The sequence below is a fragment of the Schistocerca gregaria genome, chromosome 5 (assembly GCF_023897955.1).
Source record: "Schistocerca gregaria isolate iqSchGreg1 chromosome 5, iqSchGreg1.2, whole genome shotgun sequence".
Taxonomy (NCBI): domain Eukaryota; kingdom Metazoa; phylum Arthropoda; class Insecta; order Orthoptera; family Acrididae; genus Schistocerca; species Schistocerca gregaria.
The window spans coordinates 445400465-445419208 of record NC_064924.1 but is presented as its reverse complement, the minus strand read 5'-3'; the positions used below and the strand labels follow the sequence as shown (position 1 = coordinate 445419208).

The following is an 18744-nucleotide window of genomic DNA, read 5'->3' as shown; positions in this document are numbered from 1 at the left end:
AATAAGTAGTTGTTACAAGTGAATATCTCCATGCTGAAGATGGTGAGACGCGGATCGATCACTCTTTCTCCATCTACATGGAGAAAAAAAAGCGCCGGATTTCAATGTGGCAAAAGAGCAGGCAGGCATCACACGTGGATGTAGCGCTAAGGTCTTTTGTCTCTTTCCTTTCCCAGGTCATGAAAGAAACTGGAGATAGGAATAACAAGTATGAATAACTGCTTCCTCTTAGATTCGTAGGTCCTGACTTACTTTCAGATATCTAGTAATGGATCTTGGGATAGAGTGCGTTGACAAATTTAAGCCTGTGTAAAGAGGAATACAATGACACAGCTTCCTTTAGCTTTCGCTGGGTATAGTGACAAATACAATACTGAAAGAGGAATCATACAAGAAGATTCCATACCTCCAAATTTGTTCTGAGAAGTCTTAGAGGAATTTTCAGATCCAGAAGCTAGAAAAAATGATCACGAAATACATGTTACTAGAGCATAGCTGAATCACACATCTGTCGCTGTTGATATTGTACAGTTAGTATCTAGCGCAAACAGACTTCAATGGGGAATAGTACAAAGTGAAATGACAAGTTTGAAAGCAGCCCTGAACATTAATACAACGTATATTTCACACATAGAAAAGGAAGCTTTACAAAGATATTATAAAACCAACAGATGCTTTTTTGTATATATAGAAACTTAAAACTACTATTAAATGGGCAGATAAAAAACAGAGAAGTGAAAACAGCCTCGAGCGCTTATAGTAACCTGAAGTTCCCACAAGTACTCTCCCAATGTGCCTGGATCAGAATGTTTACAAGCAATGCGTATTGACAGTTTTGGATTTGGCAATCCGACATGGGCTTTCAATACAAAGTCCGGTCAAAAAGTCAGAGCTGGTCCACGGGTCTGTGAGCATGAAGACAAGTACAATGGAAATTACTGGCTGTCCCATTATCCTGTGGTAGTACACCACTGTCAACTTAAAGTAGATCTCGCTGACTGTATACACTGTGTTTCAGGTAATGTGACTTTCTCTCCATCTTAAAAGAAAATAAGTGAAAGAAATCTTTATTTAGATAGGTAAATGTAATAAAATGCTACTCTTTTTGTGGAGCTATCAACACACTTTATTTATTTTCCAGAGTGTTATGGAAATGCGGTATGATTATTTAAATGGAACTTTTTTTTCTATCATGCCGTTGATATATTTAAAATGTGTACAGATCAATTTCAATCAAATTTCTACCAATTTTAGTTAAGGAGCAAACCATATTTATAGGATTAGGGGTGTATACCACATTCTATACATAACCGGCTGTGTTCAAGATCTGTTCAAACGAGTGCCCATTCAGGAAAATGGACATTAGTTCATTGCATAAACGAACGACATTTGGTCTGCCACTGATATCGATGTGGAATAAACATGGCATACACGCCCAAATAGTACGTTGTCATCATCCAGTGCTTGGCGAATTCCGACACGATATTAGTATAAGACCCATGGGTTACAGGTGCAATACCATGGTCAAAGAACTTCATCAGCCATCTCGCAGTAAATCAGTATTTGGCCAACACTTGTTACACTCGACAGCAAAGAAAGTGGGTCACGTCTGAATTTCAATGTGTAGGCTGCACCTGAATGTATGCAACCAACATAGCATACCTGTGTTGTACATCGTCGCAACCTTCCACAGTACAGTTGTTGTAAGATACACAATGGGCACCGCTAGAGACTACTAGAGAACACCAGTCTTTATGACAGTCCGTCCAGATGTAAAGTAACAGCGCGATAGTACAGGAGAGATCAGACAGTCCTTAATGCTTGTAAACTAAACTTAATTACAATAATCGACATTTCAAACGTTATGGGCCAACTAAGTTTGTCATATAAATCGTACCATAATCCTTAGGCACATTTAAATATTTGAGACAGTATATGGATATATAAAGTTATATGGCAATTTGCTGTCTAAAAGGTTTACCCAATACATGCTGAACGTCGTTCAACGTTGAACAGGCTGCGGTTTCGCATCAACTTTATGTAATACTAATCAGTTAAAAGAAAACGTGATTAACGGCGGCAAGCACTCTACGGAAATCCCAACATTAACAGAAAATCACAAGTAATATCATTGTTCACCTTACTCATGAACAGGAACTACGCGACTGCTATGGTCGCAGGTTCGAATCCTGCCTCGGGCATGGATGTGTGTGATGTCCTTAGGTTAGTTAGGTTTAAGTAGGTCTAAGTTCTAGGGGACTGATGACCATAGATGTTAAATCCCATAGTGCTCAGAGCCATTTGAACCATTCTTTTACTCATGAACAGTTACTTGTACACAAAGTCTTCATTCGGGATCCGGATGCAAACCCAGAAAGTAAAGCCACTGTTAACCAAGCCAAGCTTTGTGCTTTATAGAGACTCGATCACCAGACTGAAAGAGACGTCAAATATTTATGTTTGCACCAGTATCAGTTATCGGTTGTCAACTTGAAAGTAAATGACGATAATGTTTGTACGAAACCAGGAACCCTAAAGTGACAGTTACCTTTTTGGTAATTAACCTCGAAAGACGTTGTATATTGTTGCATTGTCAAGGAACAAAGGATTTATAATTGAAATGCTATCATGTCATGCTGGTGACAAGGATGCGAATCCAGCACCTAATCGGATTGTTGAATAAGTAAGTAAAATCAGAATGTAGATATCACAGTTTGTCACCAGTAGTGAGTTTGGAACCTTAAATGTCGACTGAAGTTGTATTACTGGGATTCGAACGCGGCACCTACCGCAATCGTTGTCTAACCAGGAACAGACGAGAAATGTCCAATGTTGGTCCACTACTTGCGAGATGTGCTCACGTTTAACTAGAAATAAGGCGATGAAAACGTCTATGCTGACTGAGAGTCGAATGCCGCACACATGGTTATGAAGACACGTCAATAATCAAATTCTTATTCAGTAGTAGCTGGGAGTAGCATGTTTAGTTGCAAACCTTAAGTCCTTTCTCATCCCTAGTAACGTGTTGCCTAATATCTGCGATATCATGGTGTCAATTTACAAGTGGATTGACTGTCGTAAAGAGCAGTGTTCTCTAGTAGTCGTGTGTCATTGAGATGTAAATGAAGTGACTCCACAGAAAGCAATTTCCGTCGTGCAGCACGTATTGTTTCAGAGACACTGAGTACATATTATAAGTGCATAAAACCTGTGTTATATACTACGTTTATAATATTATTTGGAGAAGCTGCCGCCCAACCTGTTTACTTTTACATTCCGCTTATGGTTCAAATGGCTCTGAGCACTATGGGACTTAACATCTTAGGTCAGCAGTCCCCTAGAACTTAGAACTACTTAAACCTAAGGACATCACACACATCCATGCCCGAGGCAGGATTCCAATCTGCGACCGTAGCAGTCCCGCGGTTTCGGACTGTTACATTCCGCTTAGTTGTCGTAGTTGAACACACGTTTTCTTAAGGCTACATCTAATGCAGAGCGCTTACAAGAATGAATAGTTTCCTGCGTCATTCTACTGCTAGCTAGGTGAAATATTTTGTGGTAGTTATGTTTAAAATGAATGTATTTTTGAACGTATTGTTCGTCAAGTATTTGAATGAATGGTCAACTGTAGGTGTGCCTGCACATGTTATAGCATAATAGCTGTAGCTGCGTTAGTTTATACTACAGACTTGGGTAAGTTAGGTGTAACTTTTGATCCTTCAAGGGCTGACCCTTCAAGGGGTGACCCTTCAAGGGGTGTACTAGCTGCGGCTCGCGAGCTACGGGCCAGCCAGGCTGGCCGAGGCGAGACGGAAGTGTGCGAGCTGATGGTGGCGTTGGTGGGCCAACAGCTGGGGACGAGCGAGCACGGCTGCACCGCATGTCTCTGCCTCTGCCGCTCTGTTTGACGTATGTATGTTTACCTCCTCTCCTGGCATCAGTATAAGAGCGCCAAGCAGAAATACAAATCAGGTTGTCTGCCGTAGTGGCTCACTGGGAGAGGTCTATTCGAGATAGAGTCGTCGCTCTCATTGAAGCAGGAGGATGTTCCATAAGAGAAGCTGGCAGACTGTATGGCGTACCACATACCACTGCAGCGAGATGGTGGAGGATCTGCCTTGAAAGAGACACCACCAACAGGGCTCCTGGCTTAGACAGGAAGAGAGTGAGCTCACAGCAGGAAGACAGGGACCTAGTGTCTAGGAGCAGAGAAAATCCCTTTCTGAACGCGAAGCAGTTGCGGCGGGAGACCAACTTCCCCGGCCCCAGTGACACGATTCGCCGAAGGCTGAGGGATGCTGGACTGCGTGCACGATGATCCTCAGTGAAACAAGAGCTCAGCGAAGACAACGTTTTATACCGGCTAGCATTTGCGGAGCTCCATGTGAGAGCCTCGTGGGACAACGTCAGTTTCACTGATAAGAAGGTGTTTTCCACCAGTAACGACGGTCTACCAATCGTTTACAGGCCGCAATGGACTCGCCACCGGCTCTCTGTTACCTGCTGGGGTTGGATTTCTGCGAGAGGGGCGGGAATTCTTCACAGGATAGAAGGAACTCTGGACAGCGTACAATATGCCCACATATTGGAAAATGTGACGCTTCCGTCAGTGCAAATGCTGTACGTCACATTGCAAGAGGACCATTCTCCCATTCACAAGTCTGCATTTGTTCAGCAGCGGCTCTCCACGATTGGTATCAACGTCATGGACTGGCCGCCACGCGTGGCTGATATGAATCCCATGGAAAACATGTGGGCTGAGGTCGCCAGAACATTAACAGAGAACTGGCCACGTAACCAACCAACTACTGAGGACAGTCTTTGGGACAGCGTCCTGGAAGCCTGGGAAGAAGTTACTTCTTCAGGCTGTTACGTCTGACGGCTTATACATTCTATGCCAAGACGCATGATAGAAGTACAAAATAATGAAGGATTCTGGATAAAATATTAGAGTCCTTAAAATGTTTTCTAATTATTTCTTTTTCGTCATTTTTCCTCATTGGGACCTAGTGGAAAATCGCGTGACAACAGAAAAGATACAATATGGGTTAGTTTTCCTTTGAGTTGCCTTTTTAATTCAAGTTGGTTTCTTTTGAATATACAGTTTGTTAAATATTCTATTTTGATTTCATTTATACCCTGTTTAGATACAAACTAATCAGCGTCAATGGACTCTGTCACAGTAGTTTTTGTTATTTCAAATACTTCTCTCTCTTTCCCTCCATCCATAAATACACCCTCCGTCCTTCATATAATAAGCAAACGATTTCATATTATGTTTACTCGTTGTTAATATCTCCTCTATTCTGTCTCACACTTTCTCTCTTTGACACTATCACCGCAAGTGCCCTTCTATTCCACTCCCCCAAAACTTTATAAACAAATCTTGCGGTTTCCATTGACGCTACATTTTCTCTTTTAATTTATGCTATCATTCCTCTCAACACCTATGAAACCGTATTCTTTGATCTCCCCTTCCCTATAACCCTGTCTTCGTTCTGAAAACAGTCCTTCCTTATCTCTCGGTCCTAAGGTAAAACGAACTGTGGCACACTTCTAAATAAGCAATGCTTTTCACGCTTATATTTAGCGCTCCTGCACTTCCATCCACTCCCAGATCCCGCGCTCTTTGCTGTTACCCGTCCCTTAACATCTGCATCTACATCTAAATGAATACTCTGCAATTCATAATTATGTGCTTGTCAGGGGGTTCTGTGGTCTGGTGGATTAATCTTGTGTTGATGTGTAAAACGTTTAGGTTCACATCTCACGTCAGGCGTAGATTTTACACACACACACACAAGTAACTCTCCTTCACCCCTAGTAACGCCAAGTGCAGAACGCCAGTAAGCTCCGCAGTTCAATATCCGCAGTAAAGGTAACATCCCTTCACTGCCGACTGGGACAGAGCGGCATTCGTTTGAGCTGTGACAGACGGAGAAACCCCGGAAGGCAGAGACTCTGTCACTACAAAGCCGTCGAAAAGTTCATGTAATGAACCAATGGCCATGTAAGTTCACAAGGCTCTTACTGTATTTGAAACTGACACGTTGAAGATTGCGGTGCTGGACTGGGATTCGATTTCGATTTCACTGTGTTCCCCAAGATTACAAACTCTTCTAGGCCTCCTCGAAAGGCATCTATCTGGTTTCGAATCCTGATCAGCACAAAATATTCATTATATCATTTCACGCACTAGCATGTGCACTCCGAACTACTAGTGAAAAACAGTTGCATTTTCAACGTCTCGTCGTGCGTTGACAGCTGTAACGTGTTCGTTTCAATTCACAGCCACATAAAGAGCTTTTTATCACAACATTACAAGATCAAACGTTTCCTTACATCTTTTCAAGTTCAAACATTCCTCTCTATCCTACTGGCGACAACGGATTTGGGTTTGACGTTGTGTTCATTGTGATCACCAACGACGAAATGTTGTGGTTTCAACTTCTAGCCAGCAGAGTACTTTCCATTACATCATTGCAAGTACAAACATGCCACTCCTAGCTATTGTTGGAAAAGAATTTGATAGTTAAAGTGTCTTCATGACCACGTGTGCAGGGGTTTGAATTCCATTCAGCACAGAACTTTGCGTCACCTGATGTCTGGCTAAACATGCGCCCATCTCGCTACTGGTGAACAAACAATAGCTATTAATCGTCTGTTCCTGGCTAGAAAACGACGGCGCCAGATGCTGGGTTCGAATCCCAGTCAGGAAAAATCAATTCTATCGTCATTTAAGGTTCCAACACCTCGCTATTGGTCAAAATATTTGATATTTAACTTCAGATTTTACGTACTTCGTTAACAATCCGATTACGTGCTGGGTTCGCATCCCTGTCACAAGCTTTACATCATGGCATTTCAATTTTAAACATGAGCATACCTTGTTCCTTGCGAATGAAACCATATTAAATGCCGTTGGGGGTAGTTCCCAGGAAGGTAACTGGAACGACAGGATTCCCAGTTCAGTACAAATATTTTCGTCATTTATTTTCAGGATCTGAATTGATAACTGATACTGGTGCAAAAGTCTATACTTCAAGTCTCTTTATGACTAGTGATCGGATCTCGATAAGGCACAAACAAAGCTTAGCTTAGTTAGCAATGGCTATAGGTGCTGGGTTTGAAACCAGGTCCACAACGACGACGTTGGTCATGTCATTTAAAGTTCAAATTTGTGTACGCGTAGCTGTTGATGTGTTACGAGAACAATGATATTACTGGTGATCCGCTGTTAAAGCTGAGATTTTCGTAGAGTGCGTGTTGCCGTTAATTGCGTTTTTTTACTGATTCGTCCAATATCCAGTTTCCAGAGCTACTCACTTTTGATCGACGTTCAGCACGTAAATGGAAAACCTTTTCGAGAGGGAACAACTATTTCCAATTGCCGTACAGCTTTGTAACTCCATGTATTGTCTCAAGTATTTAATTTTGACTGAGGATACTGTACAATATACGTAAAATAATCCGTTTTCCCAGAAATTTTGGAATGCCACTTTTATAATTTAAGGTTAGTTTATGAGTGTTATGGGGTGTCTCATAGCTAAGAACGTGTTTTATAATATGTTTTGTATGACGATATTAGTTGACGCTTCGACTGACTGCCATAATGACCTTTGGTCTCTAGTAGTGTCTTGCGGTACCCATAGTGTGTAGTCAGACGACTGTAGCCCACGGGGCTTTGGTGTATAGAGGACCTGCAACACAGCTATGTTATGTTGGATGTATTTGGCAGTGACCCACTTTTTTTTTGCTGTCATTCTTAGGTGCTGAACAGCAACTTTGCAAAATAAGTGGTTTGAGAAGGTACAGCAACAGTATACGAAGACCAGCATGAAGTGAGGATTTGGAAATCTTTCTTCTAACTGCAGCATGCCATGAGTACCACGTCAGTTTATGAGAAGTTGCTGCAGTCACTGGTATCGCCTTTCACCACCTGTAACTGACTCTGGAGCTGCATGCTAGCAGTTTCAGTTCCAGCGTTGCTTTCTGCGAATGTTGCCAATGTACAAACAAATTGCTGTCGATAGCAAAAATGTGCGAAGAGTAAATAAAGTTTGTCTTTAAATCATAGGGAACTGGCTGAAATGAAATAATTAAAAAAATAAACACATTTCTGTATGTTCACAAATAACGATGCAGTGAACCATCATACTATGCATTACTGGGCCACAGAAGATTCTAGTCCGGTATATGGTATCAGTTTGTCAAATGGAATTAAGGTGTGGTGCACAGTACTTGTAGATGAAATAATGTGTCCACACGAGTGAGATGTCTCCAGCTTTTTTATAGTCGATAGTTCAAATGGACAAATGTAGATGCAACTCGATTGTCACCCACCCTTTCCTGTACGTGATGCTACGCAAGAAGTGGAAGACAGATTTCCTGGAAGATGGTTAGGATGCCGTCGTCCTTGGGAAAGACCAACACGGTGGCAGATTTAACCTTAGCGTATTTGTTTTTGTGGGGACGTCTAAGGAATAGTGTTTATGTCAGCGAACGGACAACCCTAGATGACATCAAGCAGGGCATTGCGGAATATTGTCGCTCTCACACACCAGCAACCTTGCATCTCATTAGCGGGTTGGTTAGGAGTATTGAGATGTGCATTCAGGAAAATGGGCACTCGTTTGAAAACCTCACATAAGTGAACATTCCACCACAGAACTTCCATTTGCACATTGCCAATTAATTTTGTGTACCCACCCTTACAACTTTAGACACTGCTTCCTAACTAAAACTGGCAGAAATGTGATTTAATATGATTTGTACACTGTTGGTATAAATACATCAGGTAGATAACAGACAAAAATATAACGTTCAATTTACAGCATTCTAACTCGTTGCTGTAACTCTCTGGACAATAAACTATCATCGTACGTCTGCGGAAAAGGCAACGGTTTATTACATTTATCTGTCAAAATAAATATTCCTTTCATTCATTGCTTTGAAGGTTAGAGATAGCCACTTCCGTGACTGAAACTACCGTACTCAACGAATGAGCTGAAAAATCCATTCCATTAAAATATTTGGTGCAAAAAGGCCCAACCTCGATGTGCTAGACGTACATACTAGACATTTCAGCAGCTGGCGCTACAGAGGGTGCGACTGTCCGGAAGTGTCCGAGATGGGGCGCCGCTGCCCCAGCGACCCGGGTCACTGGCGTGGGTCGGGTGCTTTGCTTCCCGCGTTGCGACAGCGCGACGGGGCAATGCCGCGGTGTTCCGTGATCCGGCCGGTGATAACCCGTCTCGTCAGCTTTGTGATTTATAGCTCGTGAGTGTGCAGTTTCGTTCGCTGTTGAGAGCCTTCAACCAAGCGTGGATAACCTCTTTAATGTCTGGGACTGGAATTCGTCAGGTGGTTACGAAACCTTAAGGTCAGATCTGCTAAAGATACATTTTTTACTGAAAATTTCTCGGAAATAACAGCCCCGTCAATGTTCCGCTTTAATTCGACATGGCGAACGTCGGGAAAATACTGTGACCGTTACCGTTCGTATTACTATATTTGGGCTCTCAGAAGGAGAGAACACGTTCATCAGCACATCTCTTCCAAAATGCTCTGATACTTTGTCGTATGTTGTTACTTCTTTCTAATTTCTACGCATTTCTTCGGGAAAAGCGACTACGGTTAAATGTTATGCACATTAGGCAGATGCTAAACCGGACGAGATTCTAGTTAGTACGTACCTCTTTACCACAGTGGGGTGGGTCAGATTTGCAATGCAAATGTTAAGGATTCGAGCCCTGCGCAGTTCTCAAACTTTTTATAATACTTTCTTTATAATAGTTCCTTGGGAGAAAGATTTGTGGCCGGGGATCCACTTCACAGATAGGAGGAAGAAAACCCCAACCGTCTCCAGCAGAGCCATACACACTGAAGAACTCCGGTGTTAAATCTAACGTTCTCTAAAGAACGAAACTTTCCCCGAAATGATATGTGAATGCCAAGAAGTAGCTTGGTCTTGTAACACTGCGCCAAAAGAAAATATGTCTCAATCTAAAGACAAAAGCAAAGCAGTGATAAGCCGTACCAGCATGAACCTTTGCACATCACTTCAAATTATACTGCAGAAAAAATTTGTACAAACGGCCATATACTGATATTTTCTCTACAAGTTACGGAACGATTGTGATAAAAATATATACCGGAAAACTATAACGTTCTCAAAACATGGCGACTCGAAAAGAATCCTATTATAAGTAAGAACAAAAAGAATAGGAAGAAGAGAAGAGGGAACAAACCTTACATTTCTATATATTCCCACTAATAAACTCTCATTTTTGCGAGGTCAATACACTTTTCAAATTTATGTCTACATGCCTATTTTTCCAGATCTATATTACTCTTTGTGGCTTGTTATTATCATTCTAATTGAATTGTTCCACATAGGTTCTCTGGTGTGTTCTGAATTGTGTATGCTTACCGAAATGCCACAGAGATTACCGAACAAGTGCAGACAGCTTGTGCATATCATTCTCAGCCAAGCACTGGAAGTACGAGGTCCAGTTACTGTATGTAATCCAGAGTCTGTTTACAAGTAAATCAGGTTTGATTTTCCTCGATAACCTACACGAGTGATTGATGTCTTTGTCAAAAAATGCTACAACGCCAAATACGAAAGCTTGCTCACTTGATTAGTTACTTTCTAAAGAGGTTCTAGAGACAACTAGCTGTAAAGTCGTTAATTCATTCGACAATAAGTCGTCGTAAATCCTACCCAAAAATGGTGACAGTTGAGGAGAATCAATTGCGAGATGCACTCAGAGACACTTACGAGACAAAGAACGTGGTACACCTGCCTAATGTCATGTAGGGCCCCCGCGAACACATAGAAGGGCCGCAGCACGACGTGGCATGGACTCGACTAATGTCTGAAGTAGTGCTGGAGGGAACTGACACCACGAATCATGCAGGACTGTCCATGAATCCGAAAGAGTACGAGGGGTGGAGACGTTTTCTGAATAGCACGTTGCAAAACGTCCCAAATATGCTCGATATTATTCATTTCTGGCGAGTTTGGTGGCCGTCGGAAATGTTTAAACACAGAACAGTCTTCCTGGGGCCACTCTATAGCAATTCTGGACATGTAGGGTGTCGTAGTGTCCTGCTGGAAATGCTCAAATCTGTCAGAATTCTCAGTGAACATGAATGGATGCAATAACATTAGAATTATATATTAATATCTTCAGCTACTGACGGGCGTGGAATATATAAATGGGGACAGGTGAAAATGTGTGACCAGACCGGGACTCGAACCCCGTATCTCCTGCTTACATGGCAGACGCTGTATCCATCTGAGCCACCGAGGGCACAGAGAATATCGCGACTGCAGGGACTATCTGTCGCACGCCTCCCGCGAGACCCACATTCCCACCCTATATGTCCACACACTACATTCGTAGTGTCCCTACACAACACACTCATTACTCGTGGAAGACATTCTTACCAAGTCCCGTAAGAGTTCGGGTAATATGTGTGCATCCGCACAGAAGAAGAAGGTCATGGCCGGTATTGTCAGAACTATATACTTATATGGATATGGTGTCTGTTCTTTCGGACATGTCCGAAAGAACAGACACCATATCTATGTAAGATGAGTTGATGCAGGTTATCAGACATGATACTTAGGTACGTGTCACCCGCCTGAGTCGTATCTAGACGTATCAGGAGTCCCATATCACTCCAGCTGCACACGTCCAACAACGTTACAGAGCCTCCACCGGCTTGGACAGCCCCTGCTGACATGCAGGGTCCATTTATTGATGAGGTTGTCTCCGTACCCATACACGCTCATACGCTCGATACAATTTGAAACGAGACTCGTCCGACCAGTTAGCGTGTTTCCAGTCATCAACAGTCCAATGCTGGTGTTGACGGGCCCAGGTGAGGTGTAAGGCTTTGTTTCGTGCAGTCATCAAGGGTACTCGAGTGGGCCTTCGACTCCGAAAGCCGCCATCGATGATGTTTCGTTGAATGTTTTGTACTCTGACACTTGTTGATGGCCGGCCCCACAACGAAATATGCAGCAATTTGCGAAGGGTTGCACTTCTGTCACGTTGAACGATTCTCATCAGTTATCGTTGGTCCAGTTCTTGCAGGATCTTTTCCCGGCCGCAGCGATGTCGTAGATTTGATTCGTCACGGAACAGTCGTGAAATGGTCTTAGGGGAAAATCCCCAAGTCATCGCTACCTCTGAGATGCTGTGTCTCATCGCTCGTGCGCCGTCTATAACACCACGTTCAAACTCATTTAAATATTGATAACCTGCTATTGTAGCAGAAATTATAGATCTAACAACTGCGCCAGACACTTGTTGTATTGCCGACCGTCGCTCTGTACTCTGCCTGTTTACATATCTCTATATTTGAATACGCTTGCCTGTGACAGTTTCTTTGGCGCTTCAGTGAATAACGTAGGGGAAAATTTCGTTTGCTCGATCTATAGAGTACGGAAGCTTTCTTACGATATGCGTTGGAAAAAAAATGAGAATAAATGTGGTTATGTTGTTCACGAAGTTGATTTGTTGGCCAACAATGTTAAAAGAAAAGGCGGAGCAGTTTGTGTGCCTGTGACCTAACATGGACAGCGGTGTTTCGCTGCGACCTGTGTCGTGTTGTCGCTGGGTCGGGGTGCGTGAGAGATTACCCTTTACTGGGTCAGAGGTAAGGCGCCGCGTCTAACGGAGCTGTGGGCTGGGCGCGCTCGGCCCGGCTCGGCTTACCATTGTCCGCGGCCATACGTTAGCGCGAGGCGGACGCCGCATTGTCCTCGGTGAGCCGTGTCAGGGGGAGCCGGCAGCCGGGGGCCGCAGCAGGCAGCCGGGAGCCCCGCTGACAACGGCTGCGCTGCCGCTCCTTCTGTCACTGTCGCGGTCGCCACTAAAACAAAAGCCGCGCCACTAGACAACGTCCGACAGGTCTCCCTGCGGCGAATGTGACACGTTTTAATTGTCATGAAAATCTTTGACTCGGTGGTATGGTCTAATGGGACCTAACCGCTGAGGTCATCGGTCCCCTTTGACTCGTTGCGGTTGATACGTAGAGCAGAAGTGTGACTAAAATTCGGAAGCTACAGCTGGCCTTTAGGTCGGATCAGCTTACGTCCTGCGCTCGCTGCTTAGGAGCCGCCGTATTGGACTTCATCGTATTTTCTTCTTTCTATACAGTGAGATGACAAAACTCTTGGGATAGGGATATGCACATATAAAGATGGCGGTAGAATCACATACACAAGGTATAAAAGGGCAATGAATTGACAAAAGGGCAATGAATTAACGGAGCAGTCACTCGTCCTCAGGTGAATCATGTCAAAACGTCAAAATTGATCAGGTTTCAACGCTATTATGAGCTTCGTCTTCAGAATTAGACCAACTGTTCTAAAATACATTAGGTATATAATACATTAATAAATTTAAAGTTTGTACTGATTGGTTCGAATGGCTCTGAGCACTATGGGACTTAACATCTATGGTCATTACTCCCCTAGAACTTAGAACTACTTAAACCTAACTAACCTAAGGACATCACAGAACACCCAGCCGTCACGTGGCAGAGAAAATCCCTGACCCCGCCGGGAATCGAACCCGGGAACCCGGGTGTGGGAAGCGAGAACGCTACCGCACGACCACGAGATGCGGGCTGTACCGATTGGAAAAGATGCAGTACTTACAAGTCACATATTAAAAAAGATCTAATATGTGACTTGTAAGTATCAATGTGGTACGTGCAACGGAAGTATCCGTTAAGACAGTGCGGGGAAATTTGGCGTTGGTGATCTATGACAACAGACGACCGACGCGAGTGCCTTTGTTAACAGCACGACGTCGTCTGCAGCGCTAGTCCTGCGTTCGTGAAGGTATCGGTTGGAGCTTTGACGACTGGAAAACAGTCTTGGTCAGATCTCCCAATTCAAAAAATGGCTCTGAACACTATGGGACTTAACATCTGAAGTCATCAGTCCCCTAGAAATTAGAACTACTTAAACCTAACTAACCTAAGGACATGACACACATCCATGCCCGATTCAGGATTAGAAACAGCGACCGTAGCGGTCACGCGGTTCCAGACTGAAGCGCCTATAACCGCTCGACCACACCGGCCGGCCCGATTTCAATTGCTAAGACCTGATGGTAGGGTTCGAGCGTAGCGCAGACTCCACAAATCCATGGACCTGGGTTGTCAACAAGACGCTGCGAAAGCTGGTGGTGTCTGTAGAGGTGTATTCTATATTTACATGGAATGGACTGGGTCCTCTGGTCCAGCTGAACTGATCATTGACTGGATATGGTTATTTTCGGGTACTTGGAGCCCATTTTCAGCCATTCATGGACTTCACGTTTCCTGACAACGATGGCATTTTTAGTGATGCCAACGGACCATGTCACCAGGTCAGAATTGTTCAGGGATGGCTGGAAGAACGTTCTGGACTATTCGGGCGAATAATTTATCCAACCAGATTGCCTGACATGAATCCCATATAACATTAATGGGACGTGATCGAGAGTTTGTTTCGTGCACAAAATACTGCACAGGTAACACTTTGCAATTACGGATGGCTATAGAGGCAGCAAGGCTCAGTATTTCTGCAGGGGACTTCCGACGACTTGTTGAGGCCATGCCACATCGAGATGCTGCACTGCGGCTTGCGAAAGAAGGTCCGACCCGAAATTAGGAGCTATCCCAAGACGTTTGTCAGCTCATCGTATTTCAACTTGCGTGTTATAACACTATGCCTTTTCAAGGCAATGCCTCCTTGAAGATATATCACAAACGTCGCTTATACGAGTGTTAGAATTAAATTTCACTTAACGCCACGTCGGCAGTAAAAATCTCTTAGGAGCACATGAATAAACGATGCTAATGCTCAGAGTTATGTGTGATATACGTGGACCTGTTGTTACAGATGCGTCTCGGTAAGTAGTTTCGCATCTTCGTACGTACTAATATTTTTTCCCATCTTTGCATTTGTAACAGCTTCTGGTCCTTTCTTAATGATGTAGTGAAATTATGTTATTGCAATATTCGGTTTTATTTACATATACGAACGTGCTCTCCCAGGAACGACATTTTTCAATTTTGTGAATTCATGCTGATACACTGAGCGAGATGGCGCAGTGGTTAGCACACTGGACTCGCATTCGGGAGGACGACGGTTCAATCCCGTCTCCAGCCATCCTGATTTAGGTTTTCCGTGATTTCCCTAAATCGTTTCAGGAAAATGCCGGGATGGTTCGTTTGAAAGGGCACGGCCGATTTCCTTCCCAATCCTTCCCTAACCCGAGTGCGCTCCGTCTCTAATGACCTCGTTGTCGACGGGACGTTAAACACTAACCACCACCACCACCATTCTGATAAAAAAACGGAAGATGAAACTTCGGCAAGTGAAACGATCTGCTAAGACATTTGTATTCTTGATACTCACAAACATTTGGCCATTTTTTCCGAATACGTCACGATTTCCGAGGGTGTGATCAGGAAGCGAAACTAAGAGAATATTTAAATTGCTCATAGTGAAAGAAGCAGCAATGACACTTATATGCTAGCCTACCACGAATACATTGCTGTTTATTCCGTATTCGCAACATTCAGGCAGGAACCTAAGAAGACAGCTTAAATTGCAGCCAATGAAACGAGTAGCAGTGGCATTTATATTCTGGCTTGCCACTAATGTTAACTGTGATCAAATGGTTCACGATGATTTCGTAGATTCGGCGGTGAAGACTAAGATGGCACCATACAGCGAGCGACAGATCTCATGTGAGCCGATCTCCAGCCAAACGCTGAATGCAGGTTGCAGCTTACGAATTTTACTCACTCAACAAACACTTCTAAACGCGAAAACAATCTCGTCACCATTCGCAGTCTCAATAATTAAGATCAGAACTGCTCTCGTACGTCATCACTGGATGAGTTCTTGCAAGCGACTTTCTTCTGTGGAAGAGCATTGTAGGCGCATTGAATTTCTTCGTTGCGCTTACAACTACCTCTCTTCTGCATAAAACTTATCTCTGATGACATAACTTTGGACTTAACTTTTGAGATATTAATTTCACATTTGTCACATGGATATTTGTCCATTGCTGAAATACGATGTTTCTTCTTTCTCTTTCGCTAACAAATATACTCAGTGGTGTACAGTGTAGTTGTTGACAAAAATCTTTCGTGTTAGCTCATCGGCAAAGATGTCGTAACTGCCAAGATAACTTTCCCTACTTCCTGTTCTTTCTTAATTGACTTTATGGTGGTCTTTGGGGCGTCACAGTGTGTGTTTGTCGTCCTTAGCGTAAGTTAGTTTAAGTTAGATTAAGTAGTGCGTAAGCTTAGGGACCGATGACCTAAGCAGATTGGTCCCATAAGACCTTACCACACTTTAACAAATTTGTCACGCTGTCGCCGAAATGATGACAACTAGCCGAAATTGTCGACACAGAATGGCACGCAGTCCACTTTGCGATGCGTGAAGTCTGAGTGTTGAATATGCCTCTGCTGAACACATTGGTTCTGTGCTCCTACGACGTTTGCTGAATCCCGACCACCCGCCCGGACAGCCGCGCCTGTTGACGCGCCGTTACCCGTATGGGAAGTGCGCCGGCCCTCGACCGGGTCCACCCGGCGGATTGACGACGAGGCTCGGTGTGACAGCCAGCCTAAACGAGATTTTTAGGCGGTTTCTCACTTCCCACAGGTGTACACCGGCTCGTACCTGAGCCCCTCCTCAGTTAACTTTCCTTGAATATTTCGGGAAAAAAACTTCACTCACTTCCAGATGAGTTAACACGATGCGTAGGCAATTGGGGTGCACATATTCCGTCCCAGGGGGTAATGGGGTGGCGGCAGGAAGGACATCCACCCCTCCCCCCCCCTTAAACTAAGAGTGCCAAATCCATTCACCGGTCGGTATGGCCGAGCGGTTCTAGGCGCTTCAGTCCGGAACCGCGCTGCTGCTACGGTCACAGGATCGAATCCTGCCTCGGGCATGGATGTGTGTGATGTTCTTAGGTTAGTTACGTTTAAGTAGTTCTACGTCTAGGGGACTGATGACCTCTGATGTTAACTCCCGTACTGCTTAGAGCCATTTGAACCAGATCCGTTAACAATCATGACGGCCCTGCATCGGTGCGGGACAAAGGCACATGGAAAGGAAAGAAGTTGTTGAATCGCATCCAGTGTGAGCAGCATTATAGTCTAACGATAAACTGCAATCTCAATAGGCAACGATTTAGCCTTTGTGGTATACCGATGTGTCCCGTAGATGTTTCTCTTTCTTACACGAGACATAACACGATCATCTTAAAACCATCACTCAAATGCGGTTTCTTAATGAGAAACTAGCTGCGTAATATTTTCTTTTATACAGAATGTCGATGGTGTTACTATTTATCCTTCTAATGAAATGCTAATCATTTACTTATGTACTTCAATTTAATTTTTGACGCTTGTTGCACACCGCCGTGCTCCCTGCTGCTAAGAAAGTGATTGCTTTTGCTGCTATGACTTGCAATCACGACTGCGGGAAACGCCGCTATCTCGTTAGAGGTGCTACGGCAGACACCCTCTCGAGCACCCCGAAGACTTCTTGAGCCCTCGGCTGTGATGGTTTCCAGGCTGGCAAAAGAACTGTCGCGTGTGCATTCGCGGACGGGAGAGAGGCTGAGGTAATTTCGAGTGAACAGGGATGGACTCATCACGTCCGCCGTTTCCGTAGTGTAGCGGTTATCACGTCTGCTTCCCACGCAGAAGGTCCCCGGTTCGATCCCGGGCGGGAACAGTATTTTCCTGCCTATGTCGTATTGTACTCCAGTGAGCCACGACATGTGAGGATCTGCTGCATGTACCTTTGTTATGCAAGTAGCGCATTCATTTAATTTTTTAGTTACGATGTTGTTATTCTACGTCCCAGCATTACGCTGAGTCAGTTGATATTAGTGTACAGAAATTAGAAAATTTGACAGCAAGCATCAGGATAGTTTCTGTCACAAACCTTTTTCAGTACTCTCATGATTGGCAATATTTATCTGTTTAATATGTGACAAACAATAAAATAACGCATCCACCTTCATTGCCAGATTGGAGGGTGTGGGTGCTTCTATGAAGTCTGCCCGAAGATAGTGTAGCTACCAGCAGGGACACCCAAACCAGAGTGGTCCCGACAGAGGAGGCAGGCACAGTGTTTCCCACAGCATGGGCACGGAGGCCTCTAGAGGCCCGATGAAGCCAGCAACCATAGACGAGATAAACCCGGCAGGAAGTCAAGCAGGTCTCGGTATCTAGAGCTGGCAGCCCCATCACGCGCCCAACGTAGAGCTTGCGTGGCACAAGGGGGGGGGGGGGGGGGGGACCAGGTCATACAGTTACTGGCAAACTCACAAACATTCTAGGATACAGGACTGGAGCAATTGGTAACAGCCGGAAAATCTTAAAGGGCAAACGATTTGTCATAGCAAATTACTTGTCATTGGTGACCTAAAACGTTCTATGACTGACCAAAAAAGAAAGCAAGTTAAATCAAGTACTCAAAGAAAGGAAAGTAGAACGGAAATGGTAACAAAAACAACGAAAAAGCTAAAGGAACAAAAGAGTTGACACTCTACTGGATGGCTTTCAGTGGCGTCCAACGAAGTAAACGCTCTGAAGACATAGCAGTTTTAATCGATGATAAATGGAGAGGAGAAGAAGTAACACGAGTCGATAGGGAAGGGATAAGGCCTCCAGTATCAGAATCAGAATTATAAA

At 44.0% G+C, this 18744-nt stretch overlaps 1 non-coding gene across 1 annotated transcript; it reads left to right on the top strand.

Moving 5' to 3' along the window:
- Window positions 1–17706: 17706 nt before the first annotated feature.
- Window positions 17707–17779, top strand: Trnag-ccc (transfer RNA glycine (anticodon CCC)). The gene has a single exon. It is a non-coding gene; the product is annotated as a tRNA-Gly (tRNA).
- Window positions 17780–18744: the final 965 nt, after the last annotated feature.